The following is an 18,938-nucleotide window of genomic DNA, read 5'->3' as shown; positions in this document are numbered from 1 at the left end:
TGCAGAATGGTTACGTATGTAGTTAGTTCTTTTGTATAATCGTGTGGCCTCCTTTGTCCTGGTAGTGCTCCTTTTCTTTCTCTCTGACCGGCATTCTAGTCTTGTTGGGGTCTGCCCCCTGAGGTCATCATGTCAGTGGGTACCCCCTCATGAGTGAGCTATTGGGTCAGAGTGGTTGAAGTGTTTGAATGCTCAGCAGGGAATGGCAGAGCAGTCTGGGACGATTGACTAGGCCTCTGCAGGCAGATCCTGAGGAACATGCTGGCGCTCAGCTGCTTCTGTGTTTCTTTGATAATCAGAGATATCTAAAGATAGTTGAAATTAATTCACCTCTAAGTGGACCACAGCCTTGTTGTTGGGTTTGGAGGCTTGCGTGTCTCAATAACCCGGAGAGCTGTGCTGGCTAGAATGAGGGCCTTGTGCTTTGGCTCTTGCCCAACAGGTCAAAGGGTAGAGGTCAGACTAAGAGTGGTCTGCTGGTCCTCCAGGTTTGGGTGGGGGGGGGGTGGTGGTGCTCAGCTCAGGGCTAATAACCCTGACTGGTCAAACAAATTGTTACAGAAACAGCAATGAAGAATCATTCTACATCTGTGTGTGGCGCTATGGACTTTCAGAGATGAAGAACCTTCATTGCTGCCCTAAACGCCAGTGGCATAACAGGCAGTAAGGAAGTAGGATATTTATTCAAAGAATAAATCAGAAAATCATATTTTATTTTTTATGAAAGTCCTTTTGTGTATAAATTAAACAATATTAGAATAGAGGACAACAAATAAATCATGTGTATGTAGTTGAGGTTGCCATGGCATAGGAAAGGGTGCAGAGAGGATTCACGAAGAATTTGCTGGGACTGGAGCGTGTTGTGTTATAAAGAGAACTTAGATAAATTGGATAACTAATGGAGGCTGAGGACTGTCTTTACAGAGATATATGAAATTATGAGAAGCGCAGACAGTGTAGATAGTCATAATCTTTTTCCCAAGGTAGGCTGGTGTAAAAATAGAGAGCATTGGCTTAAGGTGAGATGAAAATGATTTAAACGGGATCTGAGGGGCAAGTATTTTTGCATAGAGGCTATTGGGTATATGGAATGAGCTCCCAGAGGAGGGGTTAGAGACAGGGACAAATGCATTTAAAAGACATTTGGACAGTTACAGGCTTCCCCCGCAATCTGAAGGTAGAGCATTCCTACGAAACCTTTCATAAACGGAAATGGCGTAAAGCGAAGAAGCAATTACCATTAATTTATATCGGAACAATTTTTGAGTGTTCCCAGACCCAAAAAATAACCTACCAAATAACACATAAAACCTAATATAACACTAACATACAGTAAAAGCAGGAATGATATGATAAATATACAGCCTATATAAAGTAGAAATATTGTATGTATGGTGTAGTTTCACTTATCAAACTCGGGAAGACAGTGAGCCAAAATCGATTTGGAGAGAAAAAAAAATTGGCACGTACATGCATGTGCACGTACATGCATGTGCAAACAACTCCCCGCACAAGGCTTCACGGTCATTGTAGTCTTTCGCGGGATAAACACACGTATAAAGAGGGCATCTTTTTTTCGTAAAAGTGAAAATCCTCTTTGGTTAGCAAAAACAGGTACTAATGTAGGTCTTTTGTGACAGCGAGCTGTCGTAAAGGGAACATTCGAAAAAGGGGGGGTGGCCTCCTGTACACGGACATTCCACACGTGGCAAGGTATACAAACCATAACCGATTATAAGTCCACCCTGTGCATCAACGACAGCAGTGCCTCCCTTTCAGATAGGCTGGATGCCTTCTGTGCATTGAATTATGTGACATTGAGGAATGCCTCCTCTTTTCCTCAGGAGCAGGCATCCTGTCTGGCCACAGCCAAGGTGAGTTGGACCCACGTAAAGCTGCAGGGATGGACAACTTACCTGATCAGGTGGGGAGGGACTGTGTGGCCCAACTAAGAGAGGTCTTAATGGACTTCTTTAATACCTCTCTGAAACAGTTCACTATCCCTGCAGGTTTCAAGGCAGCCACCATCATTCCAGGGCCAAAGAGAGCAACTATAACTAGCCTAAATGATTAATGACTGCAACAATCATGAAGTGCTTTGAGTGGCTGGTAATGGATCATATAAAATCTCACCTTCTAGCTACATAGGAATCTTTCCTATTTGCCTGCTGCTCAAAGCAGTCCACTGATGTTGCCATCATCTCAGCCCTCCACTCCATCCTGTCCCACTTAGAAACTGATGCTTGTACGCCTGCATGCTTCTCATCTTCTTCAGCTTGGCAATTAACATGACCACCCCTCAGAGGCTGGTGGGTAAACTGTCCTCGCTGGGACGTGACACCTCTCTCCATAACTGGATCTTGGATGTCTTGATGGAAAGACCCCAGGTGGTCTGAGTTGGCAGTAACTTCTCAAGCTCCATCATGCTGAGCACCGGTGCCCCCAGGGTTGTGTGCTCATTCCACCGCTGACCCACGGTGGCATGCCAGAATCAGCTCAAACCACTTCACCAGGTTTGCTGATGATACTGCAGTGTTTGGCCTCATCAGCAACAATGATGGGTCAGCGTACCGAGAGGAGGTGGACAAAAGAGATGACTGTGGACTTTAGGAAGGCTCAGCTTGGCCACTGTCCATTACACATCAATGGCTCGGCCATGGAGTGACGAGCACACAGTTCCTTGCTGTGCACAGAACGTTTCTAACCTGGACCCACAACACCTCCTCACTAGTCAAGAAGGCACAGCAGTGTCTCCACTTTCTGAAGGGACTGAGGCGTGAAAGGCTCCCACCCCCACTTTAACGACTTTCTACAGGAGCACCATCGAGAGTAACCTGTCTGGCTGCATCACTGTGTGATACAGAAGCTGCCAGGCATCAGACCAGAAGACCCTAAAGAGGACAGTAAAACCTCCAAGAGGATCATCGAAGTCACCCTCCCTCCTAATTGTGACATTTACATTGCGGGTGAAGGGCCCAGAGCATTGTTGAGGATTCCTCCCACCCATCCCACAATCCCTTTGACCCACTACTGTCAGGAAGAAGGTACAGGAGCATCAGGACTAGACAGCCAGACTGGCTAACAGTGTCTTCCCTCAGGCTGTGAGACTAATGAATACCTTGCCATCACCGAGGACTCGTCACTAGGACAGCGAGCTGTTTTCTGTTTACTGTTAATCTGTGCTACACTCTACTACGTGCATTTTGAATTACATTTTATTAACTTATATATAGTTCAGCATTGTTGGTTTATGTGCTCTGTGGGTGCACTGTGGTCTGGAGGAATGTTGTTTTGTTTGTATATACATATAGTCAGGTGACAATAAACTTGAACTTGAGATGGATATGGGCCAAATGCAGGCAAATGGGAATAACTTTGATACACATTTTTGTTAGCATGTATGACTTGGGCTGAAGGGCCAGTTTCTGTACTGTATAGGTCTATGAATTGTGTACCTCCACCTAATGTTTCCGTCTGGGTTGGCAAGTCCATTCAAGTGAACAGGGTTGTTCTCTAAAAGCATCTGAAGGGTCGGTTGAGAAGTATATTCAATGCCTTCACCCCACTTACTTAGCTTTGTCCTAGGACTCAATGCTTAGTCATGTCAAAATCATCGCATATTCCTGGCTTCCATGTTGCATCATGTGGTCTCAGATTTCAGAAGTGCTAGCCAGCTAGCTGCCCTGCACGCAGCCAACTGGAGCTTTTTAAGGCAAAAACTTTGTTAAACAAAATAAACATGTGGAAACGTCAAGGAAGTTAGTCATCTCTAAAGCTTACATTAAAGTGATGAAGTGGTTTCCTTGGCTTGCTGTGTTATTTATAATATTTGATTCCAATATGATTGTGTATAATGAAAGTTCACAGCCACCTTCAGCTGTGTGTTGACAGAATGGGAGCACGGTCTGTCTGTAACATAACATGGAGTTTAACACGTATCTTAGTGGAGTCAGTATTTCCATTCTGAACTCTGAAGCTGCTAGATCACATATATCCACAGGACTTTATCTTTCCTTTGGTAGGCAGGTTTTCTTCCTCAATATGCTCCTCGTAAGAATTTTCACAATAATTCTAAGTTTAAAGTACATTTATTATCAAAGTATGTGCAGTATACTTTATACAACCTTGAGATTCGTCTCCATATGGGCAGCCACAAAACAAAGAAACCCAATAGAACCCGTTGAAACAAAAGAAGACCCTTGAACGCCCAATGTGCAGAGAAAAAAAATCAGGCAAACATTAGGAGTAAGCAAGGCAAGTCAAATCACTTTTTATTGTCATTTTGACCATAACTGCTGGCACATTACACAGTAAAAATGAGACATTTTTCAGGACCATGGTGCTACATGAAACAATACAAAAACTACACTGAAACTACATAAAATCAACACGGAAAAAACTACACTAGACTACAGACCTACCCAGGACTGCATAAAGTGCACAAGACAGTGCAGGCATTACAATAAATAATAAGCAAGACAATACTTATTGTTTGTACTTATGTAAGTTGGTGTCAGTCCAGGCTTCGGGTATTGAGGAGTCTGATAGCTTGGGGGAAAGAAACTGTTACATAGTCTGGTTGTGAGAGCCTGAATGCTTTAGTGCCTTTTCCCAGATGGCAGGAGGGAGAAGAGTTTGTATGAGGGATGTGTGGGGTCCTTCATAATGCTGTTTACTTTGCGGATGCAGCGTGTAGTGTAAATGTCCGTAATGGCGGGAAGAGAGACCCCGATGATCTTCTCAGCTGACCTCACTACCAGCTGCAGGGTCTTGCGATCCAAGATGGTGCAATTTCCAAACCAGGCAGTGATGCAGCTGCTCAGGATGCTCTCAATACAACCCCTGTAGAATGTGATGAGGATGGGGGGTGGGATATGGACTTTCCTCAGCCTTTGCAGAAAGTAGAGATGCTGCTGGGCTTTCTTTGCTCTGGAGCTGGTGTTGAGGGACCAGGTGAGATTCTCTGCCAGGTGAACACCAAGAAATTTGGTGCTCTTGACGATCTCTACCGAGGAGCCGTCGATGTTCAGCGGAGAGTGGTCGCTCCGTGTCCCCCTGAAGTCAATTTGGAAGTGAGACTGCACTGTGATAGTTGCAGGTCACAGCTTCAGTTCAGTGCGGAGACAAGTAAACCTCACAGAACAGCCAGCTGAACCTGACCATCCCTTGCCTCTGGCTCCAAAATCTTGACCTCTTCAATCTGGCCTGGCGCTTAAATCATTCACAACCTCAGGTTCTTCCTCACTCTTGGACCCTGCCGCATCAATATGCTCTCAGGTCTGAGCTCTGCCATCCCGGTTTGGTCTGTACCTGACCTTTCTAATTCAACTCAGTACTTAAATCGATCAGTCCTCGGGTCTTCCTTCACTCAGGGCCCCGGCTCTGCATGCAATCTGCCCCGCCTGCACTCTGGCCCTGACCAAGTCACATTTGTAATAATAACCAGACCTTAACCAGCTAGGCAAAGAATTCTGTTATACCTTTCTAAATGTATCAGTGTAGCAGAATTCATGTTGACACGTGAGATGGCATGCTCTGGAATCCGATGCAGACATCAAACAGATGGAGGAACTCAGTCGAGCAAGCAGGATCTGAGCAGGCGAAGGGGTAGTCCTGATGCAGGTCCATGACCCGAAACATTGACTATCCCATTACCTCCATATAAGCTGCTGGAAGCTCCGACTTCCTCCAACAATTCTTTACCTGATTACCTCTGAGATAATGGACATGGGCCCTGTGCAATCTTGTCGGAGTTTCTTCTGAATGCAGGAGTAGTTGCCTGTGGATCGATTCAAGCTCTGTCTGGTAAGGATGTAACAGAATCCTGTGACAACCCCAACAGAGAACTTGGCCTTCATGCTTGTTACACTGTGGATGAACGCACCACAGCAGACTGTGACTATAGTGGACTGCTTACATTGATCCTGAATCGATCAATCAAAGTACATTTATTATCAAAGAACATATAAATTATACACCTTGAGATTTGTTTGCTTACAGGCAGCGACAAAGCAAGAAACCTGAAGAACCCAATTTTGAAAAAAAGAAACACCATAACCTGCACCGAGTTTATTGTCATTTAACTACACATGTATACCATCAAACGGGACAATGGACCAGTGTAAAGCACAATAGTACATTCAACAAACTAATGAAATCTACAGATGGATTACACATATATAAACAAAGTAATGTGTATAAATTAAATATTGTGGATTAACCAGTGACATTTTGAAATCAAAATAAAGCGTACTCCATCACACTCCTGACTTATGACTTGTGGCTGGGAGAGAAATAGAGAGTTGCTTACTTCAGGATACTTGGACGCTGCCTTGGTTTTGCAGACTATTTATTTGACTCATCTGGTTAATTTTGTTTCAGTTTACAGTAACTCTAGTACTTTGATTATCGGGGATTTGGTGATAGTCAAATGTCAAGTGGTGATAATGAGACTTTGTTTTTTTTGTGGCAATCATATCACTTGCCACCTATCAAGCCAAACCTTGTTGCTGTTCAGGCCTGTTGGAGGGCAGAATCTGCCTCATTATATGAGGAGTGGCAAGTTGAACTGTGGATTTTGCAATCAGCAATCTACATCCTTGCTTCTGACCGTTGGGAAAGTTGGTGATAAAGCAGTGAAAGGTGATTGGGCCAAAGTTAGAAACCTGATAAATTCTGCATGGGAATTCAGTGAAGAGGAGGAAAGTGCTGCTTGGTAGTAAATAAATGGAACCAAATCAAGGAAGCAGCAATTATTTGATTAAATTGACTATTAAAGTAGCCAGAAAGTGTTCAGATTTTTGGTTTCTATGAAAGCAAATGGAGGCATGGCAGACTTTCACAGTGCTGTAGAACACGCTGCATGGGGAAGCTTTCTACCTTCCACAGTCAGGAATGTCATGAACTGAAAACGAAGATGTCAGACTTCGAGTAGTGTCTGATGTCACTGTAGAATGCTTGCAAGGGTGAGGCTCACTGAACCTCAGAGATGGTCACCCCTTAACATTTGTGTCTACGGGCAGAGAAAGAATGAATGACTACTAGGCCAGATGATTGGATCAGGAGAACCCTGACTGCATCACCAGTATTTTTAGCTTTGAACACCCACAAGACCATCATTCTTCAGGGCCATGGATATGTAAGACAGGAGAGACACAAATAGAGAGGGTGCAGCAGTTGAGGGGGTGTGGTTTAAATGATTTAATATGCAATCTCAGCAATCTCTCTCTGCTTAGATAATATACTTTTTATTTCTCTGCCAAAGAGAACTTTTTTCATAGTTACTTATAGCTACTCACTCACTTAACCCTTGAATGGAAAATCCTACAAAAAGTAGTGGGTACAGCTCTCACCACCATTGAGCACGTCTACACAGAGCACTGTCGCAGGACAACAACATCCATCATCAGGGACCCCCAACACCCAGATCAAGCTCTCTTCTTGCTGCTGCTATCAGGAGCCTCAGGACTCATAACAGCAAGTTGAGGAACAGTTATTACACTTCAACCATCAGGCTCCTGAAACAGAAGAGATAACTTCACTCAACTTCACTTGCCCCATCACTGAACTGTTCCCACAACCTGTGGGCTTGTTTTCTTTCAAGGACTCTTCATCTCATGTTCTTGATTTTTTTTTTAATTGTATTTGCACATTGGTTGTTTGTCCACCCTGCTGTGTGCGGCCTTTCATTGATCCTATTATGGTTCTTGGACTTACTGAGTATGCTCACAAGAAGATGGACCTCTAAGGTTGTATATGGTGAAATATATACTTTGAACTTTGAATTTCAGTCTACCTACGTCCCTTTATAGCTCCCATGTCCTCTTCACAACTTTATCTTCAACCTGTCTTTGTGACATCAGAAAATTTAGTAGTCACACCTTCAATGCCTTCATCTAAGTTCTTTTACATAAATACTTAAAACTGAGTCCCTAGCCCCAATCTCGGCCACATATCAGTCAGCAGAAACATTTACAGTATGTCTGATTACCATTTTCTGTTGGCCAGCCAATCCTTTACCTTCACACTGTTACTTCATGCATCATCAGTCTTTATTTTCAGTAATAGCTTATTATTCAGCATATGTTACCGCTTCAAAGAAAAATAAATTAGTCAAGCATGATTCCTTTTTGACGAGAGAGACCATGTTAGCCCTGCTTGGTTATCTTGACATTTTCTAAGTGCTCTGCTACAATGTCTTTAATAGTCTAACATTTTCTCTATCATAGTTTTAAACTAACTGACTTCCTTCTAGCTCCCCCTCTGAAAAATTTCAGGAAAAAAATTAGAGAAACAATATACTTACAATATATCAACATTCAGAGAGATGCCAATAACATCCAGCACTATTAACATAGATTACAAAAAAACAATATTTATGACTGCCTAACTTCCTTGCATTTTTTAGAGGGTCATGAAGGGGTCAATGAGAGTATTACATTTGAGGTACCATACATGGATGTTGGCAAGATATCTATCAAAAGTCCCACAAAGATGATGTTCAGGTAAAGTTCAAAGGGATGTCAAATTGGATTATAAATTAGCTCAGATGGAAAAAGCAAATGATAATGGACAATGGGGCTTTCATTGACTGGAGGGCTGCAAGAGTTCAAACACATCAGAGGATACAATACGGTCCCCTTTTTTGTAGTACAGGTTATATAAGGATTCTGTTCCTCAAAATTGCTCATAAGCTGATTTTTTTCTGTACGTCAGAAAGGAGCGATTTTGCCAAAAGCAAGATAAAAGCCTTTTGGCTGGAATCATTGAGTCTCTCCTTCCTGATGTCCTATTTCATTTTCTCTCGGTACTGCAATGTACGGTGGTATGTTTTCTACTGCTAAATACAGTGGATTCTGGTTATTTGGGAGCAATACATTTTGGCCCAATTAAGCAGCTGTCCCAATTAGCTGATTTATGGAGCTAGCTAAAAAGGTATAAAAATATAAACTATTGTTTAAGTGAGTAACAAATTATGTATTTAAATTAAATACAGAACCAGTTAGATTATGATCAATACTACTACAGCACTATGAAACTCTATTAGTCCCTAATTGTTATCGACAGAGGAATTCATCCAGATTGACTGTAGATGAACAAAATCAGTGCAGACACCTAGTTTAGATAATGGACTTCATACCTTCATGCTTCATATTAGCCTTCATACAACGCTATTGACAATTGCATCCTTCAAATCTTCATTTTCATTGTAACATTCAAGATGATCGCCGATACCTTCAAATTTAGCCTAATTCCTAACTTGTTGAAGGAGTGAAATCATTTTATTTTCTCTCCTTCCCATTTCTGGCATCTCTAAACCCGAATGCTTGAAACTGCAGTGAGTAAAACGGTTCTGAATTGTCTTACTGCTTATTTCTCACCAACTGTTAGTGACAAAAAATTGCTGCTGCTTGAACACAAGTGCACGCAACTGATGCTACTCAAAAACTGTTCACACTAAGCATGGTGCCTAAAGGCTGCGTAAGTGTATGTGCCTGACACTAGTTAGAAACTGTTCAGCAACAGTGTCCTGCCCCAGTTAAGCGGTATAGTGTACCAAATAAACAAAGGGAATCCTGGCTATTTTCTCGATTAGTACTTTGTTCTTTAAGAGTTGTCCCAGGTAAGTGGCTGTCCTGGTTAACCAGTGGCCCAATTAACCACAATCCACTGTATATCATATTGCTTTGGATATGCTTCCTATAATTCTTCAGTTTCACTGACTATCTTCTGATCTGCCCTAGCACTACCCATAATTAAGCTCATGGAACATTTACTGTATTCAGTTGTTAATGAATACCACAAAACATTTTCTTTTTCAATATTTTTATTAATTTCTACATAAAAGAATACAGAGTACAAGAAGATATATATTATAAGTAAAAAAAAGATAAAATAATACCAAATACATTATATTTGAATCACACTTGCAATCTCATTACTCTATATTCATGTAAATTAAATTAAATCGTGATATTGAAATGTGATAATTTTATTATACTAAAAAAAGAATCTAAGCCCGCTACCAAGATCGAAGCTGTTTGGTAAAGAAAGAAAAAAGGAAAAAAATCTTTATCATATAGTGAAATATGTTATTAGCCAACATCTGTACTTTAACAGCAAATCAAAGGTTTTGAAAATAGATCAAAATTTGTCCCCACAATGTTTGGAAGTCTTGACAAGATTCAGAAATTGAACAACAAATCTTCTTTAAATTTAAGCATGACATAACATCACGTAACCATTGAGCATGAGTAGGCGGAACAGCATTCTTCCATTTAAGCAAGAGTGCCCTCCTAGCTATAAGAGAAATAAAAGCCAAAATGTGCAAATCCTGTCTCTCCAAAATAATATCTTTTCCTCCAACAATACCAAATAAGGCAGTCAAATAGTTAGGCTTAAAATTTACTTTGCAAAGTACAGAGAAAGTTTGGAATACTTCCTTCTGATATTTTTCAAGACTCGGACATGTCCAAAACATATGAATTAGTGAAGCTTCTCCATTGTTACATCTATCACATTAGGGAGATATATCCAAATAAAAACGAGATAGCTTATCCTTGGTCATGTGGGCCCTATGGACCACTTTAAATTGTAGGAGGGCGTGGCAGGCACATAACGATAAAGTGTTAACCAATTTAAAAATTTCATTCCAAGTTTCCTCAGAAATTGAAGTCTGTAAATCTTGTTCCCAGAGATTTTTAATTTTGTCTAAAGGAGCATTTCTCATTCCCAGCAACAAGCCAGAAATATTGGCTATTGAACCATTATGAAAATGTTTCAAATTAGAAATTACATCTAATAAGTTCTTACCGGGACTTTTAGGAAATGTATATAATTGAGATAGCAGAAAGTCTCTAATTTGTAGGTATCAAAAAAAGTGGGTTTTTGGTAAGCCATATTTAGCTGACAATTGTTCAAATGAAAAGAGACTTCCTTCAACATTCAAATCCTGGAAGCATTTAATACCCAATCTATCCCATTCTTTAAAAACTAGATCGGTCATAGGTTTAAAAAAAAATTAGAAAAAATGGGACTTGAAAGAGAAAATCTTAATAAACCAAAGTATTTTCTAAATTGTTCCCAGATCCTCAAAGTATGTTTAACTACCAAATTGTCAGTTAGTTTATTTAAAGATAAAGGAAGTGAGGATCCAAGAAGAGAAATGATAGAAAATTTATTAACAGAGTTAGCTTCTAAAGAAACCCACCCTGGACAGTCCTCACGGTTAATATAATATGACCACAACATAAGATTTCATTTATTGACTGCCCAGTAATAAAAATTAAAATCTGGTAAAGCTAAACCTCCATTCATTTTTTGCTTTTTGAAGACAAACTTTATTCAGTTGCGAATGTTTGTTTTTCCATATATAAGAAGATAGAATAGAATAAAGAGAATCAAAAAAGGATTTAGGAATAAAAACAGGTAAGGCCTGAAAAAGGTATATAAATTTAGGTAAGATATTAATTTTAATAGAATTAATTTGGCCAATCAATGATAATGAGAGGGGCGACCAGTTTGATAGTGCCCTTTTTACATAATTCAATAGGGTAAGAAAATTTTCTTTAAGTAGGTGTTTATAATTCTTAGTAATTGTTATACCCAAATAGGTAAATTGATATCTTACAATTTTAAAAGGAAGGCTAGTATTAATTGATACCAAATTATTCAAAGGAAAAAGTTCACTCTTATGTAAATTCAGTTTATATCCTGAAAACTGGCTGAAACAGGAGAGTAAAGAAAGCGCAGGAGATAACCAAGTCTCGACATTAGAAATAAAAAGCAATAGGTCATCAGCATAGAGCGAAACTTTGTAGGTAGTACCTCTCCTTAAAATACCAGTGATATCACTAGATTCTCGAAAAGCAATGCCTAAGGGTTCTAAGGCCAGATCGAAGAGCAAAGGGTTCAAAAGACATCCTTGTCTGGTTCCACATTGACGTTTAAATGGTTTGGAATTCTGAAAATTAGTAGGAACCCGGGCAGAAGGAGATAAATAAAGTAATTTGATCCATTGAATGAAATCGGGCCCAAAATTAAATTTTTCTAAGGTTTTAAATAAATAATTCCATTCAACCTGATTGAAAGCCTTCTCAGCATCTAAGGATATCATGCATCACAAAACATTTTAATATTATTTACTAACCTAACAAAACATTTATGGGAGAAGTTGTGTGAAGTCAAATTAATATGAATCAGGCTTTCTGTAATCCATGGAACCCCTGTATCTATTATTTTTCTGGTCTGAAACATAAGTGTCTGTGTTTGTGTCAAAGCCTTCCAAAGTAGTCAACTCTGGATTACTGCCAGTAAGACATGCTAGTTAGGGCAGGAATAAGATGATAGTCCAGATGCAAGAGTAGCTGAGGACATGGTGTAGGGGGGCAGAGTTTCAGATTTCTGGATCATTGGGATCTCTTCATGGGGAAGATATGACCTGTATAAAAAAAAGACTTGTTACACCTGAACCTATCCTTGTGGGCAGATTTGCTAGAACTGTTGGGGAGGGTTTAAACTAAGTTAGCATGAGTATGGGAACTGGAGTGATAAAGCTGAGGTTGGGGCAGTTGGTATACAAGTTGATGCAGTTTGCATTGAGACTGTGAGGAAAGACAGGCAGGTAATAGGTTAAAATTGCAGACAGTGGGATGGGTTGAACTGCAACATGGGGACAAAATCAAAAAAGGTGATAAATAATTGACTGGAGGCATTATATTTAAATTCACACATGGAATAAGGTAGATGATCTTATAGTGCAGTTAGAGATTGGTAAGTATGACATTCTGGACATTACTGAGTTGTGACTGAATGAAGATCATAGTTGAGAGCTTAACATCCAAGGATACATTTTGCATCAAAAGGACCAGCAGCTAGGCAGAGGGGTGAGGTGCTTACGTTGGTAAAAAAAATAGATGACATAGGATCAGAAGATGTAGAATCCTTGTGGTTAAAGAAACTTAAAGTGTATAAACACCCTGATGGGAGCTGTATTCAAGCTCTGAACAGTAGCTGTGATGTAGGATATAACTTCCAATGGGAAATGTAAAAAGGACGATGTTATGATAGCCATGGGGACTTGCAATATGCTGGTAAATTGGGAAATGTCTACCAGATGGCTTTTCAGAGCAGTTTGTAGTTGAGCCCACTGGGGGAAAGGCAATTCTGGATCGGGTGTTGTATAATGAACCAGATTTGATCAGGGAGCTTACGGTAAAAGAACATTTAGGAGGCAGTGATCATAATATGATAGAATTCACCCTGCAGTCTGAGAGGGGGAAGATAAAGTCTGATGTATCAGTATTCCAGCGGAGTAAAGGGAATTACACAGGCATGAGAGAAGAGCTGGTCTAAGTTTTTTGGAAGGGGATACTGGCAGGGATGACAGCAGAACACTAATGGTTGAAGTTTCTGGGGGCAATTTGAAGGCACAGGGTAGATACATTCCAAACATGGAGAAGTATTCTAAAAGCAGGATGAGGCAACCATGGTTGACAAAAAAAAATCAAAGACAGCATAAAAGCAAAAGAGAGGGCATCTAGATTAATATATAAATTGGCAGGAATTAGAGAATTGGGAAGCTGTTAAAAACCAAACTTAGGCAACTAAAAAATCATAAAAGATGAAATATGAAGGTAAGCTAGCCAATAATATCAAAGAAGATACCAAATGTTTTCACATATATAATAAGTGAAAGAGAGGTGAGACTGGATATTAGACCACTGAAAAATGACACTGGAGAGGTAGTAATGGGGGACAAAGAAATGGCAGATGAACTTCTCAGTATTTTGCATCAGTCTTTACTGTGGAGACAAGCAGCAGAATGCCAGAAATTTGAGAATGTCAGTGGGCGGAAGTGAAGCTGAAAGGTCTGAAGTAGATAAGTTAACTGTTCCAGGTGGTTTACGCCCCAGAGTTCTTAATGAGGCAGCTTAAGAGATTCTGGAGGTATTGGTAAAGATCTTTAAAGAATAACTACATTCTTGAACAATCTGAAGGGCTGGAAAATTGCAAATGTCACTCCTCTCTTTAAGAAGGGAGGGAGGCAGAAGAAAGGAAGCTATAGGCCTGTAGGCCTCACTTCAATGGTTGGGAAGATGGTGGAGTCCATTAGTAAGGATGAGGTTTTGGGGTACGTGGAAGCTCATGAGTGTAGATCAAAGTCAGCATGATTTCCTTAAGGGGAAATCTTACCTTACAGAACTGTTGGTCTTCTTTGAGGAAATAACAGACAAAGGAGAGTCAAAGGATGTTCACTTGGATTTTCAGAAGGCCTTTTACAAGGTGCTGCACATGAAGCTGCTTAGCAAGATAAGCGCTCATGATATTACAGGAAAGGTACTAGCATGGAGAGGAGATTGGCACAGAGAGGATGTTTCCCAATAGTGGTTGAGTCTAGGACCCAGGGCACAGCCTCAGAATGGAGGTTGTCCATTTAGAACAGCGATGAGGGTGAATCCCTTTAGCCAGAGGGTGGTGAATCTGTTGGATTCATTGCCATAGATGACTGTGGAAACCAAATCATTGAGTATATTTAAAGCGAGGTTAACAGGTTCTTGTTTAGTCAGGATGTCAAAGGTTACGGGGAGAAGGCAGGAAAATGGGGTTGAGAGGGATAATAAATCAGCCATATCAGAGCAGACCTGATGGGCAGAATGGCCTAATTCTGTTCCTATGCCTATTGGTCAAGGTTTTTAAATTATAGCTGAATGGACTTCCACTCCAAAGGGAAAGGAATGGGATATTCTGAAGGTTGTCATAGTTACTGTAAAGAACCCATTAGCTATCTATTTGGACGTGACCTGGACACTACTAAGACTGAGCTGACACTCCAAAGCACTTCTCAGTGTTATAATGCAGGAAACACGGTACCACTGTGCAGGGCATAGTCCTATGAGTACAATCTTTGGTGATTTGGCCATGGGATCAACAAAAACCAGAGGTATCAAAGAACCCTCTGGCTCTTCAAATGTTGTCATGAGGTCATACACTCGATAATGCAGGCAGAATTTCAGTTTAATGAAGTGCAACTTCTCATGTTGTCCTACGTACCTCTGCCCTTTAGAGGCTCTCGAATCTGCAGCTTGCTGACAGGGACACCAGAGTGCTCTCAGTAAGCTAGAGCACACACTTTAATTGTCCTTATTGTCTGACTGTCTACAAATTTATATCTACCCTTAGTGTATCTCCTCCAAGAGGACCCCAACCTTGTTGTGGTTTGGAGGCTTGCGTTCCTCAATGATCCGGAGAGCGATGTTGGCTGGAGTCAGGGTGTTATGCTTAGGCTCTTGGTAGGGTCATTCATGCCAAATAGGTCAAAGGGTAAAGGTCGGACTAAGAGTGGTCCACTGGTCCTCCAAGTTCAGCTCGGGGATAACAACCCTGACTGGTAAAATAGAACTGTTATGGAAACAGCAATGAAGAATCTTTCTACATCTGAGTGCAACGGTATTCCTGAGTCTCCACCCGGGACTTGCATGACTGATAGTACCTTCATTGCCGCCCTAAACGCCAGTGGCGTAACTGGCAGTAAGTAAGTAATTTTGTGTGTCTGCTCTATTACCATTTCAGTGTATCTGTTGCAGAATAAGTACTTACACTGGAGATAAATGTTATGCTTCGAGTGACCCTTCTGGGCCTCAGCAAAGAAGACCGAAGGTATTGCAATTACTGGCACTGAGATTGCAAAGGAAATAAGAACATAAAATATCTGTTTTAGGATCAATCCTGCATCTTACAACATTTTTGGAATTGATACCTTGAAGGAATATTTTGATGCGTCATTAAAACCTCTGTGACTCATTACTGTGGACTCAGTTAACCTCGGGAACTGCACCCAATGAATTCTCGTTTGTTTGAAAGTTGATGGCAGTAAATCGCATTTTTCATGATAGCTCGTGGTAATTCTGGCATTAAGAAATGAATGTCTAAGGGTGTATTTGCGAGGAAACATAATAGATATGAAGGGGGAGCCACTATCTTTAGTTGTTGAGCAATATTTTAAAGAGAAGGACATTCCAGTCATCAATATTCTTGCTTGTGCACAAATGGGGTTCCGTCAATATCAGGACGTTACCGTGGGGTTATTTCTTTTTTTAAAAAGGCTGTATCTGACATATTTACCACTCACTGTGTAATTCATAGACAACATCTTGTTGCCAAAAATTCCCAAGTGATCAGCTGCACAAATCATTAAAACTGTTATCATAGTGGCAAATAAAATCAAGTCCCATGCTCTCAATCCTTAATTATTTTGAAAGCTTTGTATTGAGAATGATGAAGAGTTTGAACACTTGCTGTTGCACATAGAAATCAGATGGCTCTCAAAAGGAAACTGTCTGAGATGCTTTCATGTGCCTTTTGAAACTCTGGAAATGAGAAGCTGATACCACTGCACCAAACCCATCCACCTCAATGAAAGGCGAAAGGGCAACATAGTGAATGGTTAAGTCAACTCTTAAACTGTTGATGAAAATTGTTTTTACTGTAATTAAATAAAGAAATAATTTTATTTGTGGCTTTAAATAGGTGTGAATAATTTTTGCAATTATTTGTCTCAGCTTTGAATATGCAGTTCCAACCTTTTTACACTCTGCATTGTAAATCAAAATTCTTTATAGCTTTTACATAATGGCTGGGAAAGGAGAGGGGGTTGCTGGGCTGTGATCTGAAAGCCAAGTGGGTGGTAATCCTAAAAACGTTCTGGATTCTTCTGACGAAGGAGGTGGGCAATAGTGCAGCTGTTGCCTGGGCAGGGTGGTGTGGATAATCCTCTAAGGCTTGCCATCAAAAAGAGAACCATGAAGGGTAGACTTTTTCTATCACCATCCTATTTTCTGGGCTCTGGAAACCCAATCTACTTGGGCTCCAGATTCTGTGGAATACAAAATTTCTGGGCAGTTTCTAGAGTAGAGAATATGGTCGGCACAACATTGTAGGCCGAATGGCCTGTAATGTGCTGTAGATTTCTACGTTCTATGTTCTACTTCACAGGAATGCTCTGCCTAAATGACTAACTTGAGTTTCATTTCACTTCCCATGGAGCCAGGCATTTGAAGTGGGATTGAAAGGTAAAAATTAACTCAGGCTGAATTTTTAGTTGAGCTAAGTGGTAAAACATTGAACAGAAAATGCCAAAAAGGCTTGGCAGGGCAGGCAACATGTGTGGAAATGGAAGCCTGAGGTATTCATTCTGTTTCTCTTTCTCTTCAGATTCTGCCTGACCCACTGAATGTTTCCATCGCTTTATTTTAATTTTATTCTGGATTTCCATCATCTGCAGGTTTTAGCTTCTCAGTTTTTAGTTAGGCCTTTTGCTCTGTATTTTAACAGCACATCCAAATCAGGTTCAATGATTTGACAAAGGAGCACAAATATGTGGAGAATGATGGTTACTGGAGGAGGGCAGACCTGCACAGAGAGTGAGAACTGAGAGACTCTGGCCAGACTGGGCGCGTATTACTGTGGGGCTGATGAGAGGCAGAGTAAGTGCGCACTGGAAGTAACTTGCCCTTAGTAGGCAGGCCAAGATTTAGAATTGGTAGCGAGATGAGAGGGCAGTTGAGGGCAACACTTTCAGCCTTTAGGTTATTGAGAGAGTGACTGCCTGAACGCTAATCCTGTTGGTAAAAAAAAACTAGACACAGATTATACACAATGCTGTGGGTATAAAGCTTAATTAGCTTCGTGTTTCATATCAGGGACACAATTATGGTGTACGTTTCAATGATCTTATGAATTTTTACTCTAGAGCAGTAATGCCCAACATGGGGTCTACGGATTCTTCGGTTAATGGTGGGGGTGTATTCCATAAAAAAGGTTGGGAAGCACTGCGTGATGCACCATCAATAACTCACGCTGAGATGTAGGAAGCGAGGTATCGGTTTTTATTGACTGGAAGAATGAACAACACTACATCCTGGGGAATGAGGCTGGGCAACAGGCCTCAGTCGCCTTTATACAGGGGTCTGTGGGAGGAGCCATAGGAGCAGTCCAGACAGGTATATGTAGTTCACCACACTGCAGTAGAACCTTAATACTGCATTCTCCCCGAGAATCATGCATCTCTCCAAGAAAAACACACCAGCATTCTAATGGAGAATCATTTCACTTCCAACTTTTCTGAATAATGGTTGCAGCTCCTGACACGCACCTGAACTCTATTGGAGAACAGTTATACTCCTCAAATGCACACCAGCATCCACTGGAAAATATTTACACACTCCAGACACACACCAGCATCCACTGGAAAATATTTACACACACCAGCATCCAGTGGAAAATATTTACATACTCCAGACACACACCAGCATCCAGTGGAAAATATTTACACACTCCAGACACACACCAGCACCCACTGGAAAATATTTACACACTCCAGACACACACCAGCACCCACTGGAAAATATTTACACACTCCAGACACACACCAGCATCCAGTGGAAAATATTTACACACTCCAGACACACACCAGCATCCAGTGGAAAATATTTACAAACTCCAGACACACACCAGCATCCACTGGAAAATATTTACACACTCCAGACACACACCAGCATCCAGTGGAAAATATTTACAAACTCCAGACACACACACCAGCATCCACTGGAAAATATTTACACACTCCAGACACACACCAGCACCCACTGGAAAATATTTACACACTCCAGACACACACCAGCATCCACTGGAAAATATTTACACACTCCAGACACACACCAGCATCCACTGGAAAATATTTACACACTCCAGACACACACCAGCATCCAGTGGAAAATATTTACACACTCCAGCCACACACTAGCATCCACTGGAAAATATTTGCACACTCCAGACTCACACCAGCATCCAGTGGAAAATATTTACACACTCCAGCCACACACTAGCATCCACTGGAAAATATTTACACACTCCAGACTCACACCAGCATCCACTGGAAA

General features: G+C 40.9%; 1 protein-coding gene across 1 annotated transcript in view; it reads left to right on the top strand.

Moving 5' to 3' along the window:
* The window catches only part of rasa4 (RAS p21 protein activator 4), a 264,778-nt gene that overhangs the window by 17,918 nt on the left and 227,922 nt on the right, over window positions 1-18,938 (top strand). The gene's annotated exons all lie outside the window — the stretch shown is intronic.

The sequence above is a fragment of the Hemitrygon akajei genome, chromosome 8 (assembly GCF_048418815.1).
Source record: "Hemitrygon akajei chromosome 8, sHemAka1.3, whole genome shotgun sequence".
NCBI classification, from domain to species: Eukaryota; Metazoa; Chordata; class Chondrichthyes; order Myliobatiformes; family Dasyatidae; genus Hemitrygon; species Hemitrygon akajei.
Note: the sequence above shows the minus strand (reverse complement) of the source record. Positions and strands in the feature narration are given on the sequence as shown.